The sequence below is a fragment of the Mytilus galloprovincialis genome, chromosome 8 (assembly GCF_965363235.1).
Source record: "Mytilus galloprovincialis chromosome 8, xbMytGall1.hap1.1, whole genome shotgun sequence".
NCBI classification, from domain to species: Eukaryota; Metazoa; Mollusca; class Bivalvia; order Mytilida; family Mytilidae; genus Mytilus; species Mytilus galloprovincialis.
In genome coordinates, this window is record NC_134845.1 from 63,899,739 (window position 1) to 63,924,739 (window position 25,001).

Genomic DNA, 25,001 nt, shown 5'->3' on the forward strand with positions numbered 1-25,001 from the left:
AAATAATATTAATTTGCATCACGTGGAAGTCGAGTTGTATTTGCGAGTAAACTGGTAATCTGAAACGGGTTTAACGTCAGGTGTTCAATGCCTCCCTTGAAGAAACGATTCCGCTTTTGACAAAAAATTCATACCCTCCGCAGGCATGTGCCAAAAAAATATTTTGCTACTATCTTGTTTGTTTATAGTTCCGTTTATCGTTTAAAGGAAATTTTGGCACATGCCTGTGGAGGGTACGAATTATCGTAAAACGTACTGAAAATCTTTGTTTTTTAAGCAATAATTACAAATCATGGCGTTTTCGAGGTTCTATTGTGACGTCACGGAACGCGATTTTTGCCGAAAATAACATGTTTTTTGAAAACACACTTTATAATGATTATTTCAGTTGGTAATATATAACTGTAAAGGAACTTTGTTTTTTTGTGAAAATTGGGGCCGATTTTGGCCCTTATTGCCCCTACTCCTTTATGCTAGATTGACTGGACTATAACTGATAAACTTCACATGTGGAAAGTCAAATATACACTTAATTGCAAAAATAAAGAAAACAGCGGTAAGGAGGAAAATGGTATTGCTCTAAGCACATGAAGCTTGTTGAACAACCTAGAGCATACTGTGCCAGGCAATGAGCCTCACAAAACTTAATAACGCACAGACTTTAAATGAAGTCTGTTTAGGTAAATAACCTGTAACACAGTTAAGAACCATAAATTGTAAGATTTTATAATTTAAATTAGGAAATGCCAATATTAGCCATTGCCAATGAGTATTCGATAATTATAAATTATCATGGCCTATCTGCAATCAGCTTATGAAAAAGATTCTAATAACAGATCTTGATCTTATTAAAGTTTTAGGATTATTTATTCTCTCTTTGTAGAAAGACGATATTAATATTATGGGCGAAAGTATTGGTTTGATGTGAACAGTTCATAAACAAACGTAATGTTTTACTGAAGACTTAGAAATTCAGATTTGTGAAGCCCTTATATGAATTTGAAAGAAGATAAATAGAAATTGAAAGCACAATCTCCGGAATCAACATGGTCACTAAAATCTGACATACTTTAGCAGGTAAAAATATCTTCTGGGCAATTAATTTTTTGAGTATTTTTTAATGCCATTGATGTACAAAGTAAATTGAATTTGATTGTTGGGGACTATCTTGGTAATTGAAAAAAAGTTGATTTTTGATGGCTTGAAGCAATATCTGCTTTTAGTATATGTAAAAAGAAAAGGAGAAGCTACCAAGAGGGGAATAAAAAAACTTTGAAGTTAAAAAAAAGGGGGGCAAGAAAGCTGGATATTGAGCATAAAGATGTACAATTTGGAAATTAGTATTGCGTTCATTATCACTGAACTAGTATATATTTGTTTAGGGGCCAGTTGAAGGACGACTCCGGGTGCGGGAATTTCTCGCCACTTTGAAGACCTGTTGGTGACCTTCTGCTGTTGTTTTTTTCTATGGTCGGGTTGTTGTCTCTTTGGCACATTCCCCATTTCCATTCTCAATTTTATTAATTGTTACCATTTTCTTATAAAAGGTATTAATGGTATAAGTTAATATGGTTGGTTTGTTAACCAGTGGTTTAGTGTTATGAATGGAAATTGTCTCCTAGATAATTCTTTATTTTTTGAAATGGCAAAATTCGGTTTGATATAAATATTATAGTTACTGTTGAATGATGTCTCTTACACAGATGAATATGACAAACAAAAATTGAGAACATCAAACATTTGTTAATATTATTAAAGTATCAGGGGTATGGGCAATTTCATGTACAATTAACAACCAAACAAAAAATGAAATTTGATTGTCAGAATATTGAATATGTGGGTTGGAGGGGTACCTGATCTCGAAATCCTGGGCTTAAAAACATAGAATCCCAAGGTCCTGAATTTAAAGAAATTTACATCCAGACATACCGAAATTCGAAAAAAAGAATTCCCAATCCAGATAGGATCAATCACGAAATCCCAAGCTTAAAAACATCTGATCCTGACGTCCCGAAAAGGTCCTGCCCCCCTCATTAAACATTGCAGATCAAGTGTGTGACTTTATGATATCAGATTTTCCTGATACTTTGTAATGATTTGAATAAAAGGCTATGTTATATCAAAAAAAAGTCTGTTACCAAAAAATCACCCAAAAAAATTGTTATGAATTCATTTCATGGTTTTTAATTTATTATCAAAATAGATTGTCTTACTTTTGTTAGATGTTCTACAGAATGGTTATGAAGATCAGTTATAATAAGGAATTTATTTATTGTAACTGTTCTTTTTGAAGCTACAGAAATACATATATCAGAAATTTATGTTGATTTTCACAACCCACTTTTCCCTCCCCAACCAGAAAGAAAAAGGAAAAAAAAAAAATATTCAAAACCTAGGTTGCCATGAAATAGGATTGATTCTTAAAGCAAGGTTACTTTGAAAAGCCATTGAAATCATGATATATACCTTTTATTTGACATTTTTTTTCTTTAGAAGCTGTGTTTGTTGCCAATATAATGTTCAGTGACAAGTTTTACATGTGTATTCAGAATCAAATTAGACTACACCAAATTTATTAAGATGAATATAATTAAAAATATGCTTAGTCAGTCAGACCTACTCAAAAGGTAATAACATTATCTGCACTGAAAACATTTTTGATATTTGCCAAGTAACTTTGAAGGAGGCTATCATAAATTTAATGAAAACCTTGGTTGGAAAGCACTTCACAGTTAGTTAAGTGACACATTTTCTCATTGATCCATGTTTTAAATTATGACTTAATTAACTCATGTCTCCATTCACTGGTTTTATAATATTTCAATTGTCTTAAAACTGTATTTGAAATGATTGCTTTAGGGTTTTTATATCTCCACCTAAATGTTGAAAAATTAACTGCAGGTTTTTAAATATTTCAATTGTCTTAAAACTGAATTGAAATGATTGCTTTATGGTTTTTATATCCCCACCTAATTATGAAAAATGAAGTATACCTTAAAAGCACTTTCACATTCATTAAATCTGGCTAAATGTTAAATTTGTCTCGTGAATGGGTCTAACAATATAAGATTAATAAAGTTGATTTCCCCTGAAATGTCAAATAACAAATCTCCATTTATGTTTTCTGTTACAAATTGTTGCAGGTATTTAATTGATATTTACACCTGTAAAACCACAGATTGACAACATGTAAAGTGAAGAAATCGTCACTTTCTCCCTAAAATTGTGATTAATTAACTTTTGTCACTCCATTTCTGCCAAACAAGGTTACAAACATACAACAATGTACCTATTTGATAAGAAACCATTGTATTTTCATACCTGTATCCCGCCTGAGGATAGTGATTGTAAAAAGGGGGTGGAGCTTAGCCTTGTCCATCTCACAATAGTTGTCAATTTTCTACAGATAGCTTATGACTTTATAGAGATTTGTGTTGATTTGTGCATGTACGTTTCATATTTTTAATGCAAGTATTGTTACTTATATCTCCTGATAGTATTAAGGGGTAGATTTAAATACCTGGACTTTATTAACGTGTGAATTGGATTTTTGGAAAAGCTTATCATATATAGTGAAAGGACAGTTATTAGATTGTTAGTACTATTATTGTGTTTCTTCAATTTTGATGTGGATTTAAATTTGTGATTAGCTTGATTTGGGTAAGTTTATGAATTTATTTTGTGAAAGTGAATTAGTACATAAGTCATGTGAAAAAAGCATGTATAGAAAGGCTGATAATCAAATTGGCAATTAAAAGATGAAAAATTCTTTAATAAAAATTCTGCCTACATATATTTTTTCCCCCATTCGGAAATAACACTTTTAAAATATAAAAGATTTCTTTCTTCAAAAAACAGAGTTTGTTGTGAATTTAGTTTTGTCTATTAATGAGCAATATTTATAGTGTACGAAAAGTGATTCACTGAATTATATTTATCATAAAAAAAACATTATTTGCTTACAACTTTTGAAAAAAAAAATTTCACATGATTATATTTTATCTGTGTTTTTGTGTACAAAATATCCTTCTGTCATTAAAATAAATAGATTAAATCTTTTATGCAAGTTCACCGTACAGTTGTGTGCAGAACTGAAGTTGAAATCAGCAATTTGTTGGCAAGTCAAGCTTCACATGTTTACATTTATATATCAATAATATATATAAAGAATTTTTATATACTCGGGAAGTATTTTCTTTATTTTTTAATGTTTTATATAGAGGTTAAATTTTAAAAATTGTCAATTGTTTTGTTTTTCATGATAAAAATCATTGTGGTTTTAGACGTAACTTAGCCTAATGGAATATTCATTTCAGTTAGTATAAAAAACATATGGTTTTGTATTATGAGTGAACCATGGTTTTGTATTATGAGTGAACCACAATGTCCTTGTAGATCAGGGTACTCCTCGAAAAGTCCCAAATACTTTGTAGGTTCAAATTGCTAATATTCTATGTCTGTTTATGTTGGTAGTTATTTTAACTACTGAAAGTCCAAAATTTGCTGTATCTATGTAGAATCAAATAATGAACATATAAAGAGAACAAATGTAAAATTATTGTGAACAAAAGTCCATGTTGCAGAGCTAAAGCCAGTAGAAATAAAAAAAAATGAATAATACACTTCATATTTTTACTTCAGTTTTGTTGGTTGCTATTTGGTCATAATTGAATCAAATAAATTGTGACAAAGTTTGAAAACAGTATCTTTTATGATGCCCTCCTCTGCAATATTGCAAGGAAAGGAACCAGATAAAAAGAAAGAAACCAGAATAGTAAGACCCATTATGCATTAAAAATTAACCCTTTGGTAAACTAATAATATCTTTAAAAGGAGTTCCCTCATTGAAATGGACCATATCTGCAGCATTGTTTAAATATTCATTTCTCAAATAAAGAAATGGGTAAATGGTTTGAAAAGGTACAAATTTCAGAATAGAAAGAAACAGTGACATATCATAATAGTAATGATTATTTCCCATGCAAAATGGTCGTATGGAATAGATACATCATCAGTACATTGCATGCCACCACGAAATAAAATTAAATTTATTCGGCTTAAATTTAAATTTATAGACCCAATTTAAACCCAATTTGTAAACCATTTGTTACTTTTTCTGGTTACAATTTCACATTTCTGTATACATTGCAAACACACACCAATATTTTGACACAGTTAATATCTAAAACTTTAAATAAGGCATATGAATTGTTTAAATATGGTTAAACAGACATAAAATATGACACACAATCAATTCTTTATCACAAGCTGTTTACTTGTTTAATTTCATAAAAGAGAAATAAATATTTTTCAGAAATAAAAGGGAGTATATCGTATCACAAGATTATCACCTGTCTTTTCTCTCATACTTCGTTTTCTAAAAAGTGCTTTGAATTGTTCAGAATAAAGTTGAAAGACATGCTATTTGAATAAAATCAAATATTTCACTATTGTCATGATATCAAAAATTAAAGTTTACATTTTATGAAATCAGAAATGCAGTCTTTCTGAAGGCTTATCCAAGTCTTATGGTCCAGGCAATCATATAAATCTTCTTATAGCCTTCATTATAAGGTTTCTCTATAGCTTACTTTACTGAATTGGTTATAAAAAGCCATCAAGGCCCAAATACATCCTAGTCTTTTATCGACCTCTACCTGGTGCATGTTGCTAAAACAGTATTAAATGTTCTGTGTTTTGTATTGTCATTTGTAGTGGGTCTCATTGGGGTCTAAGCGTGACGCGTGATTGCCAATTTTTTGTAAGCGTGACACGAGAAAGTTAATTATTGTGTCGTGAAAACGGGAAATGAGGTCCAGTGGGACCCGGGAAATGACCAAAAAAACTAGAATTGCTTACATACATAGTGTAAGCGGGATACAGGAATCTGACAAAACAGTAAGCAGGATCCGGGATCGGAACCCCCAATGAGACCCCCTTTGTATGTATTTTGCCATTTGTAACCTTGTCGATTTCTTTTCTACTTATGGGTTTGAATTTCCCTTGTGGATCTCATTTTTAGTTAAACTTTTACCTTACTTTTAAGATACTGATATCATATTTAAAACAATTTAACAAATATGATTAAGACATGATGATAGCTAAAGACAAGCTATAAATCACTATTTTAATACTAGTATGTGACACAAGACATCATTACATTTTTACATGCATTAAAAAGATTTAATATCTAATCATTTTTCCATTTCATTTCATTCTTCTTTTTTAGATTTTATTTAATTGTTACTTTTTCCTTCAGGTTCGTAACTTACAACCTTACAAGACGGGATGAAAAATGTCTTGTTACTGAAAAATAATTGTATCATCGTGATCAAAAAAATTATCAGGAAAACATTTCGATTTTTTTTTATTTGATGTAACCTGAACTCATTACAGCAAGACATAATTATGATGCATATAGAATAAATGACTGATTTCTAGATCAGAAAATCTTCAATTAGAAATAAACGATTTCAACCAGAGCAACATTAAAAATGCTTCAAACTGAAGTCTCCAGCGAAAAAATTTATCATAGCTTCATGACCAGAAAAGATATTAAAATTTTGCATTTATTAGTTTAATTGCATAATTTGATTTTATCTCTACTGTTATTTAATATGTTAATTAACCTTAAATTAAAGTTGACCTATAAGTAGTTTCTTGAAAAATAGAAACTGTCTTCTTTTAAACGTAGTACAATACAATGGTGTGATTGTCAAATACAGAGTATTGTCCCCTGATTGACCGATGGAACTAATAGGTATGATCTATGGGTGTAGCCATCTTGTTATAGGAGTTAATGGACCTAGCCCTATGCATTCCACTTTATGCCAGTTGCTATCTTCAGATTCAGTTGTACTTGTTCAAGTCAGGACCAATCCCTTTTGACCTTATTAGGCTAGTTTCTTTTATGCAGAGATAACTTTAAAAGGAAGTCTTCCTTTTATTCTTCATGTCTAATTGAATATTCAATGATCAGTTGGGCTCATTAACTGCATGACTCTCGGTATGTCTTAGAAACAAGGATTTTCAAGAGATAAAGAGACATTTTAACAAGTCAACCTTTTAAAAGAAGATTGTTTCTATTTTTCAAAGAAACAACTTCAATATAAATTTCAATGACAGTAGAACAAGTAAAGGGAGACAATTATTTGATGCATATGAAACCATTTTATTATTATAAAAATAGTAATACCATGATCCTCAGATATTTTCGTTTCTTTTATTTACCTTGATAAGCATGATAAGCTTTTTATGGTAATCAAAGTCAAAATTTCATAAGTGATTTGACCCAGAGTGAGCTCAGTGCTCCAGATTGAACAAACATTGAAAATTAAAAAGTAATTGCTCTTGACTTCCTATGCTGGCTTTTCAATAAATTTTAGTCTGGTATATGGATAAAAATCAGAAATGGCATTTTTATGTGACATAGAAATGACATAATAATAGTTAATTTTATTGTGATTTGTACATTTGTGATTTTACATAAGATAAAGAAACCTTCAATCACCAACTTGTACAATTACATGGTCGTAAAAGGCTGGCATAAAGAAATGTTACAAATTTCTTGACAAAAGTCCCATGTAATTAAAATCTATGAAGAAAATATAAAATATGGTTTATTATTTGTGTAATTGATTTTTTAATATGTTCTGTTTGAAGTGAAAGTTAAATTTATTGACTAAGAAATAAAAAAAGATATGAAACGGTAGCAATTTGTTTTATTTTGAATTAGTCATGGGTTCATATTGAAAATTTATGTAAAATCATTCATCATGGGATATAAAAAAGCGAAATATATTTTATATTTTTATTTGATAGTCGTTTGATGTTCAGGTTTTTTACCCAGCATCTTATTACAAAAAAAGTGAATATTTTTGTAGGTAAATGATATTACCTTCACCGTAGTTGCTGAAAGATAATTGCTTTGATCAGACTCTCTTTAATGTCAATTGAATATGAAATAATCAGGTTGTTATTAATGAAATTTAATTAAATATAAAATACGAAAGTAACAATTTTTATGTTCGGAATTGAAAAGTAGCTTGCTTTAGATCTACAGTGCATTTTTTTAAGAAGATTTTTAAGTTTTTATTAGCCCTCTTAATTTAAAATTATAAAACTTTGTTTAGTATTCAAAAGTTGAATTGAATTTCTTCCATTTAGCATGTTATTTTGAATTTGTATTGAAATTTAGTTTCCCGTACAAACTTTTAAGAAAGGACCTTAGTTCTCACTTATTGTTTGATGTTTATTAAATGCTGAAGCGGCACCTGAGAAAAATATACAACTATTCATAATTTTACAAAAGATTCAAACAAAACTTTAAAATTTTGTATAAAGAATCGATTATTATAAGTACCAATATTGATTCAAGGTCACAACACTGCTCTTTTACTGGATATCAAATACAAACATGTAGCTGAAGCAGCTCAGACAATGCATCCATGGTCCACATCCCATGAATGTTTATTCTGAATTATGTTTTTAAATTTTGATCAATGTTTTTTTTTCAAGTTTTAACAACTATTATGATAACTAACAATAGAATAAACTAACTTTTATAAAAATAAACATAATAAGTTGCTTAAGGAACGTTCCTAAACAAATAATGGAAGTTATAAATGTTGTTTTATGTAAATTAATAGCTTTTGCTAAAAGTATGTGTATGACAGATGATTTGTTCAGTTGGTCAGTCAGTGGTCAAACAGTTTTGTGGTGGTCTGTCAGCTGTTGTCTATAAACTTAAATGAGACAATAAACCTATCAAACAAGCAAGTAGATGGTCGTCAGATGGTCTCAAAATATTTGACCACTAGTTTTTGTTCTTTATATTAAAACATCAGTTTCTTCTTATATGCTGGGTAAAATCAAAGACTTATAAGTTGATATATATGCTGTTTTGCAACAAAACACAGCATGGTCAAATCTGAGTTTGAATATCTTCCTACAACCTCTTAACTTACAAACTAGCTTTTTGAATAGGTGGCTCTGCATGTCATAATCCAGTACGTACAAATCAGGGTTCATAATACATTGGATGTTGATATCATATCCCATATTATATTCAGCATCATAAAAATCAAGTTGTATAATTTTGAAAAGATTGCTTTAATCTAATGTTTGCCATATGTTTCCAAAACTTTACAACCGAGTCCAGCATTATAATACTGTCAATAATTAGAGAACTTGCACCCGTGAGTGTTTATTTTATGAAAGCGATGGATTATTTGGTGACCTATTGTTTTAAGACAGTAGCCAGTGTTCATTTCTTTATCTGTAAGAGATAACACAAAATGACCTGTCCACTTGGCCGATAAACAATGAAGGGTCAGAAATTATAGGAGACTAAAATAAAACATCAAAATATGACCTCATTTAATATGATTTAAGGTACAACTGTAGATATAGATTAGTAAGTACATGTTTGTAGTATGTAGAAACCTAGTAATTGTTCAGTTCTCAGAGATTTTTTCTAAGGTTATACAGTTGGAGTTGTAACTAAAACGTGTGCATGCTTTACTTGCGATTGACTTGAAAAATATACAAAAAATGAGATCAATAATTTTGACTGCAGGAAATGGTGCATACAAATAATACTATCAAAGTTTAAATTTGGTTTTATTATGTATCGATAAAATATTAACCCTTTTTGAAGCGATTAAGATCATTTAAAGTGAATCCTGCAGGACTTGGTTTTTTTTACAGCATGCAAAATCAGCATGGAGGTTGTTGAATGATATTTGGTGCTTTTGCACTTTTCTGTACAATAAGTTAATCTTCTAATTGAGTGAGTGTTGAACACTGGGGAATTATTCATTTGTGGATAGTCAGGAATCTTGTAAATTTAAAATCGACACCATATATCTGCTGCTTGAACTTTTTAATCTGGATTTTTACTAAGATTTCTATGAAATTCAAGATTACCAGTAGTAATCTGATATAGAATAGAGGCATATTTTGCCCTTGTTACAGGTTCTTGCACATGACCTGATGTGATATCATGATCCAAATAAAGATATCTGGACTTCTTAGAACAGCTGATGTATAAAATATATCAATAACATTTCCTATTCAGTATTGTATCTAGATGTATAGAATATCAACTTTTTCATGTTTACGTCAATCAGACAGCAACCCGATAAGAAAAAAAAACACCATAAAAACATCTGTGCTCACAATATAGAAAAAACAAGGATGTAGAAACAGCAGCTTTTGAAGAATTATGACGGTACAGAATAAAAAGTACAATGACTTTGAAACTAAAACACCCAGATAATTTGTAATTCAGCGATTTGAGTATTAATGTCTTGTGTTTAACATATGTTATACTGTATTGATTTGTAATAAACGACTAGAAAATCAGGATAATAGTTAAATATTCACAGTACAATCAATCTAGTTAAGTATAGTCAATACAACTGATCATAAGGTTTTAATCTTTATTGCTTTCCAACAGGAATTTAAAATTCACTCTCGAGTAAGCTTTGCACTCTCTGGTACTCGTAATGAGTTATAAATTGGCTGTCCTCTTATGGAAGTTGACATGACTGAGTTTTAATTCTAAGAAAATAATCTTAGTATTAAATAAGAAGTTTGTATTTTCAATTTTTGTTTTTTTAAAGATTTATAATGAAGCTGATGATTATAAAAGTGTTTCTGTTGAAAATGTTTTTATGTAAATTGATAGCTTCTGCTTAAAAGTGTGTATATGACAGATGATTTCATCAGTTGGTCAGTCAGTGGTTAGTCAAATTTGTGGTGGTGGTCAGTTGGTCAATCAGCGGTCAGTTAAATCTTTGGTGGAAATTGTCATCTGTAGTCTTTGAACTTATTGGTTGTTTATTCTAGTGACAGACAACCTCAGAGTATTCACTGGTTAGTAAAGTTGAGAAATACATTCCAGATACATGTACCTGGTGTTCATCCCCATTATATGTTTTAGCAATAGCACTTATAGGCAAATTAGCCCATATCCACTCATGCACACACATACAAGTATTCCTAACTGTGAGGGATCAGTTTTGTTTAAGTTTTCTATTTTTAATATAAAAAAGAAGATGTGGTATGATTGCCAATGAGACAACTATCCACAAAAGACCAAAATGACTCAGACATTAACAGCTATAGGTCACCGTACAGCCTTCAACAATGAGCAAAGCCCATACCGCACAGCTATAAAAGGCCCCGATAAGACAATGTAAAACAATTCAAACGAGAAAACTAACGGCCTTATTTATGTAAAAAAATGAACGAAAAACAAATATGTAACACATAAACAAACAACAACCACTGAATATACAGGCTCTTCCTTTCAAGAAAATTAATACTATATTCCAGGTCACAGGCATTATATGTTGAGATGGGAGGAAAAATAGTGTCAATGTATATTAAAAAGATTTATATACAAGGATATTTATAGTCCTTCATTTTAAAATTTAGTTTAACAAATTCAGTAAAATAATTGGTTTTGTTGAAGAAATTGTTTGACTCTTGCATTGAACGTATTATTTCTCTTCCTAACCTTCACATTTTCTACGCAGTGAAAAAAAAGGGTGGACATTTAATAGAATAATAAATTGCAAATTACTTCTTACTTATATTTAACTGATTTTCAAATTCTAAGAAAGTTTGTAAATTTGCATTGAATTTAAATATCGTTTTTGAATTAAGATTTACCATTGTAAAAAAGTTGTGTAACGATTTTTTTCTCTTTAGTTAATAAGTACTTTCTGTAAAGAGGGATGGTATTTGATCAACCCCCTGTCAGCTTTCAGATTTCTTAATCCTTGTCACAACCAATTTGTCAATTGTAACATTGCTCAAGTCCATTGTACTTGACAGAAATAAGTTCCATTGTACCGAACACAAATACAGGAAGTTAAGGTTTTGGCGACAATTGTATTATAAATAGTTTTTTGTTAGTCTGCTGGCCTGTGTTTCACAATTTTTTCTTTTTGAAATGATAGTGATTTTTGTTTTGAATTATTTATGAACACTTTTTGCCCATTTTTGTGGAAAGATGGAGGCATTGGATTTGTAGATACAGGGATTTTCTCCACATTTGTTCTCTTAAGATATTGAGGTTATATATTTGTTTAGAAAAATTAAAAGAACATAAAGCTGGCAAATGTTACTGTTATGCAAGTTAAAATTTGTTTGTTTATTGTTTTTGTTTTTTATGTTTATTTCACTTATCTTGTAAATAATCAGATAATTTGATACGGCATGTATTTAATTTAAAGAAAATTACAATGAAATAAGAACTCGTAAGTGAAATAGAAACTTTTTTTTGAAAGTTTATCAGATATATATATATATATATATATCAATTGTTGATTTGAGACAATCGTCAAATTACACAATCGGTGAAAAAAGATTGTAAAGATGTCTAGTTAAAGTCTATACAAGTCGTAATTTTGTTAGTTCTATCTAATAGATCTTGTTTTAAACATAATATATTGTAAAAAAACATTACAAATATTGTTTAAACTGTTGGGAACATTTCTTATTCATCTTAATATATCTTGTACAAGGGGAAAACTAGGTACAAAATTTTAAAATGTAAATGTTCAATACACCATGCATTAAGATTGTTTCTGCTTGGACAGTCTTACAAATTTTCTGATTGGAACTTCCTTTTTAACTAAAATGACATGTTTTGCATTACATATTTCAAGATGATAAACAACCCCTGTTTTTTAGGCTGTTCGTTTGATTTTATAGGTCATATGGAACTACTAATTTTTTTTGGTGGAAAAGGAGGGGGGGTCTCTAATCTAATCTGAAATTAACAGCTGAAGTCAAAGGATGTAAAATTGACCTAAATTCATTTAAATATTTCTTTTAATAATGTTTTAGTTTCTTTCTTAGTTATGATATTGCTTTTTTAAATGTACGTATCCATGATGTATTTATATTAATAAAAAGAATAATCCTCTCTGTCATATGGAATTGTTTTATCGTCTGAAAATTTATTTCATGTGAAATTTTTTGTGTATTTTCTAAAAAAATGTTTTCCTTTTTCTTTCAGATATCCAACTGAATAAAGCAAAGCAAAGTTCATTTACTTTCAGGTAAGAATAAACATCAATATCAGTAGAAAATAAATACAAACAAGTGCAAGCTGAAAAGTCTGCATAGAGACTCTGTCAAAAAAGATAACCAACTCACAAAAATGGTTGATTAAAGATATTCAGGTGCATTAATCTGCCTCAAAATAGAACAGATAAAATTACCATATGGACTTTTTTATATTTAAAAAATCAATGACCAATACAATATGAAACAGGAAAGGCGGAAATATAACTACTTTGTAATTCAATCTCTGTCCAAACTCTGTGATCTTTTCCAAAATCAAACTTTGAGGATCATGTTTTGTTTTTAGTGTGTGGTTTTTCCTGCAAAATGAAATGAAATTACATCAACTGAATGTTTGAAGTGCATGTTACGCAAATTTCTCCATGATCCATGTTTAACATAACCAGGTGCAGTACGGTAAAAACATGGTTTAAACATTTGTCCCTTTCAATCAATGGTCCTCAAATTTCATGTTAACTATCTCAAGATCAAATTAAGTAGACAAAGATAGTTACTGTCATGTGACGTTTACAAAATCAAGTATCTCTTATTTGACAGGGTTCTTATTTTCGTTCAAACTCATTCGAAGGTGTTAAGTTTCCTCTGTCATTTTACTACAAATTGCAAGAAGTATTTTTATGCATCATTACACATTGATGATCACAAGATTTTTTTTTGGAAGTTTCACGCTTTTCTTTCAAAATCAGTTGCCGTCATTTTCGTTTCAAGTACATTTAATCATTACTGTGAAAAAACGTGCAAGTGTGCAACTGCTACTTATAGATTTTAAGTGTACTGTGTTAGTGGGAGCAAAACTATAAATAGGTCCAATTTATTTCATTGTTTGCCTGTGTTTGACTTTCTACCAATTTTTCTCTCTCTCTTAATTGAAAAATACACTTAAACCAATATCATTTTTTAATAAAAACACATTAATAAACCTCTCCCTGTCTCTATCCAAACACTTAAAACCATGAACTTGTAACAATTAATCTTGTGAACTTAATCAAAATTCTGAAGTTGAGTAATAATATTTTTTGCACAAGGTTGCTCAAGTATTTCACGAGTACATGGTCTGAATATTAAATATTATATCAGTTACACAGACACTTTTATGGGAATATTAAAACAAAGTTACATTTAATTGCTGTTCGTGTTGGTATTGATATGTAATGTAAAATGTTATTTTAATGTTGAAAGATGTTGTTTTTTTATTTCCTATTATGCATGATATGTTTTGGTAAAATTTGTTGTAAATTTTTTTACCACATGGTTGCTCAATTGTAAAATTTTTGGCAAGCCTTAATTATATTTGAACTGGATATGCTTTTACCCTACAAGAGACCTGTAATGTTTTGTAAAGTAAACTTTTTTTTCCCTTTTTGTCTGTTTTTTTATTTTTGTCATGATTTTGTCTTTCTCTCTTCTGATTTTTATTCCTATGAAATCTGGATACTTTGTTAAAATTTACTGACTCCAGCAGATGAAAATTATTTTAAAGACTAATATTTCTAATCAGAGAATATCAGTTGTAGGTAAAATGTACCAGTACAGCTAGATTATGATTGAAATCAGTATTTAATAAGCGTTTACATGAGTATAATACATGTCCACAAAAATCTTTTTTTCGATTCTTTGTAATTTGGCTAATAGAAAGTTCAAAGCTACTGGCTATAAATGTATTACAAGTGATCCATAATGACTGTTACACAAACTGATTTTTTCCAAACAATCAAAATTGTATAATAGTTTAAAAATAATTGATCATTTGTCCAAGAAATTTTACAGACCAGCACCTCTTGAAAATTAAATTGAGCTAAAAATTTTCTTAACTGTGATTTTCGGCACTTTATATAGAGGACAGTGTAAAATCGACCACGTCCAATTTAACACTATGTATAAGTTTTAGAAATTGTTAGTGTAAATGTTTTTGGTGTTTGTAAACATCAAAAGGTGTTATATGTTAATATCCCATGGTGTTTTTTTCTGTGCCCACGGAACCCATTTTGTAATTGAATTTTAAGACATTGCTGGATTTTTTTCATTTTATAATTTAATGGATATATACTACTGAATTTCATTAACTTAACTGAAGAAAAAAATATATTATTGAAATATGAAAAAGTAAGTTATTTATAGAAAGAAAATGATAGAAAAAGATGGAAGAGAAGGGAAGTTAAAGAAAGGAACAGAATACAAAGATAAAGTAAAAGAATATAGCGAACCTGATTAATATTTGCATGAGCGAAATGATAATTTTTAATATTCAACGGTTGTGACCAAGCAATTTATTTAATCAAACTGGTTTGGTCTGATTATAGTTTGGATTGTCTTTTAGTAAAAGATTTGGATACACATGAGGCTCCCTAAAAAAGAATTTTGATACAAGACAAAATAGTTGCTAGTATTTGTTGCAGATGTGAGCCTGGCTAGGTTTTTTTGTGTGTTATATGCTAGTTGTGACATATATAAATTGTAATGTTGATCCTATATATTTATCAATTTTTATTTTTTATATTTTTTTTTATACAACATTATGGCAACATATTTAAGAAACTTATTGATTTAACATTTGTCATTTTGTCATGTAATTTTTCATCATGAGGCATTATAGTGTTACGAAAAAGCTAAAATTAACTCTCAGTTTTAAAGAGAATGGAGCTTTAACATTCTCATGACAGACATCTTGAATATTGCTCATAAGGTATGTGCTTACTAACAATAAAAAACATATGTTATGAGAAAGCTCTACTTCTGGTGTAATAGGGAAGCTTTACGAGGAATATCGGTTGCCTCTGTTTCAGTGATTGCCTTTATTTCTTTTCTTTGTCAGGGAAATTTATTGCTTTATTTTCTCACTCTTATAAAAGCATGACTCATTTTTATCTTTTTTATACTTGATATTTTGACATCATTTACAGTTTAATTCAGAAAGTTCATTCATTTAAGTAGTCTTTGCAGTGTAAGGGGTTTTAATTCTTGCTACATGCTCTGACTTTCTGGGAGGTACACAATTAGCTGTTGACATATTTTCTTATAACAAATAAGAAAACAGGAAGCAAATATAACCCAAATATCCTTGACCAATTTTGACCACAAAAACTAGTATCTCTTTATTTCCAGAGTGTTGGACAACCATAATAAGTTTATTCTTACGCCATTAAAAGCTCTTTTAAATGATCCTCTTCACCAACTCGTTGACTTGTAACAAGGGGAGTGTTACCTCATCCTACTGGGCATTCAGGCATGTGTTTGTATACGTTAATATGTACTATTGTCAACGGAGCTCGCTAATGAAGATCGTATCTAAATGGAAACAAGTTTTCCCAAGTTAAGGACTTTTAACCATTTTCCTACTGGCTATTTTAACTTGGAGGTTTCAAATGGGATTATAGATAGTTTAGTTTAAAGTGGCTCTTTCATGTACAACATTTTTATGTGGACATTGCGATAATTTCCTTTTTCAATTTGCACTTTGTTATCGACAATATTTATAGGTGTCATCTAAGTAATGTATCCTGTTAAAAATCACTTGCTATTTGCTTAAGTGTTTATAAAAAATGTTAGAGATTTAACACACTATTCTACCTTTGTACCTCAGCCTTCAGCCTTAAGGTGTATTTTAAGGTATTGACTTTTACAATATGTATTTATGCTTGAATTTGTCTATAGCCATTAAATTTGAACATTTTATGGTAAAATTATCTTTTAATCAAGGATTGTCCAGCTTGAAACCTAGACAAAAATTATATAACCTGGCTAAAATTTTGTTTAATTTCATGTTAATGTGACAAATATTCTATATCTTGTGTATGTGTGTAACTCCGGAAGATTTGAAGCAAAATATGAGTGATGGATAATTATATTTTTAAGAACAAATGTAATATCATTTTGGAGCCCTATTTGTGAAAATGATGGAAAATGACAAATTAATTTCTATAAATATTTGTTGACATAGAGAAATGATTAGTAATCATGGATAAAATACAATTAACTGAATTATACCTGATGTTTCCATGGTAACTGATTTACCTCACAGAACTTTGCAATTCTGTTCAATTCTAAGAAACCTTTTAAGGTAAGACTATTGATGATTTTGTAAGATGTTGCTTTGGGAAAATGGAATAAACCTATAGCTAAAACATTTTATAGGAAAGATTGCTCATTTTACCAATGTAACTGCTTTTAATTAAAATTAATGTAGGGAGAAAAAAAACAGAATTTAATTGAACCGAACAATGCAAAATTGTATATTCTTGCGGTAAAATGAGTGGCTGGTTTAGAGGGGAAATTCCCTACAAAGTAATTTATTTTTTTATAAAAAAAAGTTCTTGACTCAATAAAGCATTTCTTTAAAAAAAAAAGTTTTCTATTAATTTTCTTCAAAGTCCTAGATCATACACTAAATTTAGGATTTTTGGATTTTACTTTATATTACCAAGCTAATCTACATTAGTTTCATTTGTTTGCATAAAAAGTACATTGTAGTATATTTTTTCATGATATATAGAGCAACTTAGGTTAAGGGCATGTATATTTTTACCTTACATGAACAAATGTCATTCTCTGTTATGAATATATTTGTTTATAGTCACCCTTCATCATAAATATAAAACAAAATGATACAAAGGCAAAGAGTAGGGCAGGTCAAGCAAAACTGACCATAATTAATGACCAGTATTCAACTTGTACTAATTTCTTCACTTTTACAGAATTTTTTATGCATAAATAATGAATTAGTTATGAATAATTGCATTTTTAATGAGACGTTGGATAAGTGATTATGATAATTTTGACAAGTATTATTTTTCTGGATTTTAATTTTGTGACTTTCACAACACGTTTTAAACATTGTAAACAACATAATATTTCTTCATACTCTCAAGTGGTAAGACTTTTTACTTATTACATTACAATATTTTCTAAATGAAAACCATAATTTTTTCTTATAAAATATCATGTGCTGATCTTAGGCATTTTTTTATTGTTCTCCCTTTTATAAAAATCATTTTTTATGTAAAAAGATTGCAATAATGGTTGAACACACGTATATGTTTGTCCGCATTTTTTGGTATACATGTGTATTGCTTTGTTAACAAGTAAAAACAGTTGACTGCATTACATGTATAATATGTTGAAAACTGTCATAAGTCAACAAGAAAAGAGAATTAACTCTTGCTTAGGTACGAGTTTAATTATTTTAAAATCATTACCTCACTCAATAGGTCCAGATTACTATGACTAACAAACATCAGAAATCCGTAAAAAAAAACCACAATTTATGACAAAAAAAAACATTGCAACAGTTGTTTCGATCAGAGAAAGTAGAATTGTTCATTATATTAGAGTTATGACTCCTATGATTATCATAAGCATGCTGGATGCTATGATATCTACAATAGCCGTGTTTACTTGCTGTGACACACATGTGATTGTTTTTTTGTATGTAAATGATGTATGTTCCTAGTTGTCATCATTTGTTTTTTCTCAAATGGCTACAATAGTATCTTTTGAAGTCTCTAGGGTAACAGATGTGGTCAACAAAGTCATATTTTTCCAGTTGATAATTCCCATTATTTATAAAGGTGTAAGAAAGTTAACACAGGGTTGTGACCATGTATATCTTTTCCAGTAATGATGTTTACCGTAAGCTTTTGTGTTAAACAGCTGCAAAAGAATGTCTTTGGTCTTAAATATCGAAAATTTTCAATTTTTGATTTTGATTTTGGTCTTTATTTTTTTCATGATTTTAATTTGTTGAATATTCTAAACAACTTAAGGTGGTACCCAACACTTTCACTAAAATTAATTTGGCTCGTAAAATTTTCATAAAATTTTGACAATGTATTTACTTTGACCCTTCAACAAAAACATAAAAATTTCAAAAATTTTGAACCAACCGTTTTGTTAGAAAAATTACACTGGTTATATAGCAGTTTGACAAACACCAATTTTGATCATTGAGAATCTTAATATTCCCTTTACAACACAACGTAATTAAAACGTTTAGCTGACCTTACAGAGTTATCTCCCTGTAGTGTTAGGTACCACCTTAAGATATGAATGGTGCTTTAAGACATTTAATGTCATTGATTAACTTCATTCATTTAAGAGAAACACTGCTAGCATAGATTTATCAGAACTGAATACTGTTAAAGTTGTAGTTTAACTTTAACAAACAATTATTAACATGTATTTGGGAAAAATAATCTTGCTGAAATAGTTTATGGTCACTATATATACATTTTTTTTAAAGGTATGGATTTATTTTAGGCTTTTTAAAACAAAACAATTTTCATAAAAGTTATCATGTCTTCTATATGAATTATCTCCCTTTAATTGCCTATGGTTTTGAATGGTTGGTGGTTTTAAATTTATTGAAACCTAACTCCTGTACTGGGGATACAGTAACTATTTCGTATCTTGTATATCTTATTTTATTACATGGGATTTGTGGGTTTTTTATTGACATGCTCAGGATTTATATATATCATGTTTCATGTTCAACCTCAGATGAAAGTTTAACTTTACGATAAAACTTCTAATCATGTAGCACCTGCTTCAGAAGTTACAGTTTCTTTTAAATTGCAACTTTATTTACTATTGCCAAAATCCCTATTTCAATAGATACACCTTTCTCAGGTAAATAAACTTGTTAATTAGTCAACAGTACTTAAAAGCAACATTATTTTAAATCCAAGTCGTGAAAAGCAACATGCTTAATCTCGTCATACTTCAAAGGGTCGTGTACCTTGCTACTGTTGACTAAATTAAGACCCATATGTACACAGCGGCCACCCGGAAATGGCCAAGGAAGGAAGGTTAAAAGCATAGATAAATGAAAACTAATCTAGGTTAATTGGGTTCTGTTTGTTTTAAATAAGATCATATTTATTTAGACCTATGTCAGTTTGAGGTCCCTCAAGCGCAGGGGACATAAGGACTTTGATGTCATCTAAAAACTCCAAGGTTTGACAAACATCTTGAGTAACTCTGTCAACAATTAATTGTAAGAATGTTTACAAAAAGTTGTAACAGTTTGCGAAAATCGTCTACTCCTTTTGATGTCAGATTTACCTGATTTTGTGTCAATTTTCACCTGTATGTTGAATTTTTCACATGTTTTCATAAATTTATGCATAATTAATGTAAAAACAAAATTGTGTTAACTTTATGATTTAATTGATGGCTTGGATTAAGACAATTGTTCTATAATAGACATAAGGTTTGGTTCTTAATCCTTTTAGGGCCTTGTCTTTGTGTACACAAAATTCCAAAACATTGTTTAGAAATAGTAATAGCTATTGTAAATTGGAGAAAAATAAACACTTACTTGAAAATGTCACTAAATTAAGAAAACAGTCATTGTTAGTGGCAGTGGGAATGTTAGACCTCAGAGGTATACAACATAGACATATCTGAATTAGTTTGGAGTTAATTTGGACTTAATATTTATTTTTCTGTTACATACATGGATGTTGGATATATCTAATACTAAGATTGTATTTGTTTTATGAGGTAAGCTTTAAGAAATTCCTTTATGATATTTTCATTTTTCATTTTCTTTTTTAAATAAATGTATTTTATCTACATAAAGAAGCTTATTTAGAAGTTGCAATGAATTTCCTAGGACTTTTAAGCTAAAACATTAGTATATTTCACAGTGAAGGTTCATGTATTGAAATGTGATATATTTGAAAATATTTAAATAAAATTTATAGCTTTTTATGAAAATTATTAGTTATTTACAACATCTAACTTTGGTGTCAAAATGATAATCAGACAACAGATTTTTTTAGACATCATAATATTAAATGTCTAGTAAGTCTTTTGCTACAAGACAAAAATTGATATATTTTGACAATTTTATGAGACCACATTGATTGGAAATCAAAATGATAAGCAAGGTTAAACTGATAATTGATTCTAACGAGGTAATTGGTTTACCTGTATCAATTTAATAATTATGGTTGTCTGTCAAAATCATATATTCTTAGTCCTGTCTGAGGTTTATCATAGTAAAAACTATAAATCAGTGCAAAAGTGACGAGGTAGGTCAACTTTTATACTTTTCCCTGTTTATTTGATAGTTTTTTTTCTTGTTTTTTTTTTGCATACAGTTAATAGATTAATTTTCATACCTTGAAATAGTTTTAATATAAAAAAACAATTGAAATGTTTTATAAATCATTGATAACTTATATATAGTTTTCATAAACTTAGAAATTATTACAATATTTTCAGAATATTGACAAAAAAGGGAGTTTAAATTATTGCAATTTCAGGAAAATCTGCATTCATATATATGTAATTTATTCCAGAATGTGTTTTTTTTTTTTTCAAACTTCACCCAGTCAAATTATTCACATTGTTGAAATCTTGCAATAATTTATCTACCAATCTATTCCTCTGCCTTAGAACAATCCAGTTACTTATATGTAAGGATCAAACTATTTATTTATTTAAGTATACACAGTTAATTATATATTTGTTTGTTTTTTATGTCACTTTTTTGTGTCTGTAGGTTGCTGTCGCATCATTGAATCCCATTTTTCTTTTTCTTTTGTTAAACTGCACTAAGCCATATAAGCTTATTTATGATAAATTTAACCTCAAGGCATATTGTTTTTCTCTGGATGCTTGTGGTGGATAAAATTATACTTTTAAAGATGTATGGCTAATCGTATATTCATTATCATTTATAAAATTGTATATTGTTTAACAATCTTGTTAATCTCAAAAAATAAGATTTATTTGGTTTAATGGCTTATGACATCAGGTGATCTAAAGTGTTAATTGTTTTTAAATCATTCACACCTAATTGGCTTTTTATAATTCCTTATTGGTCAATAATTATAACTATTTGAATAATTGTGATTTATAGTAATGTATGACCCCAGTTTATACACAATTATATAAAATCTGGAAAATATTCATAACGTTATATATGTTAATTATTTTAAAATATCTTAAAACTATTGAAGTAGAAGGGTATAGTAGTTACACTGGAAATCTTTTTTTTTAAGTAGATAGTAAAAAAATCATTTATGTGAGTAAAAAGAGTAATTTTCTTTTAATTTGAAACCAAAGTTAATACCCATGAAATCGTACATATAAGGGATAACATGTCAACTTCATGTTAACTAAAAATGTTTTCATTTTGTTTATTTTTGCTTGAAGAAAATCATAGTAACACACTTTGCTGACAACATGTTGTTATGATACAGGAAAAACGATGACAATTTACTATTGAAGTCTCGTATCAGCAGGTTATAAAAGATGGCAAACATCAAAATAGTTTTCAAAGGAAAAGATGATTTTTCATATTAGATATTCTTTATGTAAAGAAAAAACATTTTCCATCACACCATGACGAAATGCTAATTATTTCTTTTCTAAAGTGAAAATCACTTTGAAAATTGCTTTGAAATTGATTTTTAACAAATAATTTGCATTAAAATTAAAATATGTTGAAAAAAACCACCACATAGTGTCATCTTATTTAATATTTAGAATCCATACCCATATCTGTCAGTTTCATGAATAATGAACAGTTAACAGTCACTTTTAACGCTGGCGACCATACATTACGGTAGTTCATCAATAAACTATTAAATATAAACCTACATTTTTCACTTAAGCTATTCGGGTAGATTTAAAAGTTAAAGAGGTTTAACATTACCCAATAATATTAGTCATTCAAATAGTGTCTCTTTCTTCAAATAATGGAGATTTAACAAAAATATTTTTATTTGGAATATGTGGTTTAATAGACAACCATACAAAAGGTATGTTTTGATTTCTGTTAAATATTTATATTTGTCTAGAAATTTATATACATGTTTATTGGCAGTTTATCCAACATTATATTCTGTTTTCAATTATATACATTCATATAATCCTTCAATGAACTAGATTAAGTTTTAATTTATAATTATGGTGGTTGAAAAATATTGTTCTTTAGTAGGAGTTGCTTACAATGTGGTTATTTGATAATATGTATACTGTTTTGATATTTTTCAATTTGGAGATATATATGCATTCTCGAATAAAATGGTTTTGTTGTAAGAAAATGTTGAAATTACTTACTGAAAAAAATATCATTTTGACAGTTTTGTATAGTGCTTAAAAATATTTGAACAATAATATTTTTTTAGAATTCTTCCTATTTGAAGGCATAGGTTTATCTTATAGAAGTTGGAAAATAATTATCCTCAAACACTGATTTGACAAACAAACCCCTAAAATGTTGGTGATTTTAGCTTGTTTATTTTTTTTTTTTATTATTTCTTGGCAAAATTGATAGAAAATCATAATTCAGTTGCTACAGAAAGAAATATATTGCTAGGGAAAGTTCATAGAATAATCTTCATATCATTCAAGAAAAGAAAACTTTTGGAAGACATCAATGTTCATTATTTTAAATCTATGGACAGACTAAATCTGTTAGGAACATCAAAGTGTATATCTCTGGTATCTTGTGAGGAGAAAATCTCTGAAAATCCTCAAATTTAGAAAGGATATTGGTCAGTAGCTTACACTAACACCCTGCTGATAATTAATAATCAGACTTTGATAAGAGTCATAAAGATATCTTGGTATACAATAACTTTGGGTAGTGATAGCCCTAATTTGACCGTCTGAGATTGCTGTTAGGTCTTGTTTTATCTTAATAAGGTACTTCATATGTCTGAGTAGGTTATGCAGAGTTATCGTTCTTGAGAGTGTTATATTTATTTTAGTTAAGAAAATAAAACTTTTTAAAAAATATTGAATTATATTAGATTGATATAATAATTCTTTTTTTCGAATATTGATTTATAAGGAGGGGTTTACATCAACGATTAAGAAAAACTTATTTTATAAAGTATTGAATTATAAGGACAAGAACCAAATTGATTTATTTGATTTTTCCTCCAGAAATGGGCCAACTGAGCACATATGTTTTCATTTTTAAATCAATTTCTTGTATAGTTTATTTTTAATGTGAGTTTTAAGGTTTAAAACAGATTTGCTTATACAGAAAACATTAAAAATATGTCCTATAATTCTATTTATTAAACTTTAGGGTAGAAACGTAAAACTTTAAAAAAAAAAATTAATTGAAAGATAAAAGTTTATAAATCATCTCTTTTATTACAAACAGGGTTTACAAGTTAAAAAATTAACTTCCTGGTAATAAAGCTTTACTTATCTTGTCATGTTACAATAACTTAGAAACAATAAAACGATGGGCTGCTACATTTTTACTTTGCATTGAAATTCACATATGCCCCGAAGGACTCTGGATTAAGTTGTCAAGAACTAAATGTGTCGGCTTTAAGATTTCTCTCGTCAAAAATTAATTACAAGATTTTGGACGGAATTACAACTAAACAACAAGATTTTCCTGTCAGAAATTAGTGATTTCTTCATCACCTGGCCAGAGAAACAACAATGTGTAGATTAGGCGGATTAAAAAGTACATCAAATCCTAAGATATCTCTGCGTCTTTGTTGACTTACCGTAGAGCATTCTTATTTTGAGTTGGATTGTCTTGAAAACCTAGAAATGTATCCTGTATCTGTGGGGTACTGTTTTTGAACTGGGTTTAACTTTCACCCTCTTAAGATAAGTGATGGTGAGTCTTGTTTTAATGTATACTTTTGTTGACAATTTCTTCTGTTTGATGTATTGCCACTCTCTAATCTGTATTCAAATATTAAATCTAGTGTTTTTCCTTAACAAATTAGTATGCAGTGTAATTTAAAGATTTTTTTTCTTCAGTAGAATAACTTTGCGAAATCTTAATTTTTGATATTTTTTTCTTATCCATAATATGCATTTACATCATTTGATATCTGGTTTAGAGTTGACTCTTTGTCTACCATACCACATCTTCATATTTTTTATATGAAATATTTGATACTGAACATTTAAGA

At 28.9% G+C, this 25,001-nt stretch overlaps 1 protein-coding gene across 4 annotated transcripts in view; it reads left to right on the top strand.

The window, feature by feature from the left end:
• The window catches only part of LOC143042363 (protocadherin-9-like), a 71,407-nt gene that overhangs the window by 24,490 nt on the left and 21,916 nt on the right, over positions 1-25,001 (top strand). Inside the window, exons 2-3 of one of the 4 annotated variants that reach the window (XM_076214640.1) lie at positions 884-1,077; positions 13,034-13,076. The gene's annotated coding sequence lies outside the window, so the exon portion shown is untranslated. Of the gene's footprint in view, positions 1-883; positions 1,078-3,455; positions 3,661-13,033; positions 13,077-17,050; positions 17,159-24,557; positions 24,701-25,001 lie in introns of those variants that run through there. The other 3 variants (XM_076214639.1, XM_076214643.1, XM_076214644.1) reach the window with 3 other exon arrangements.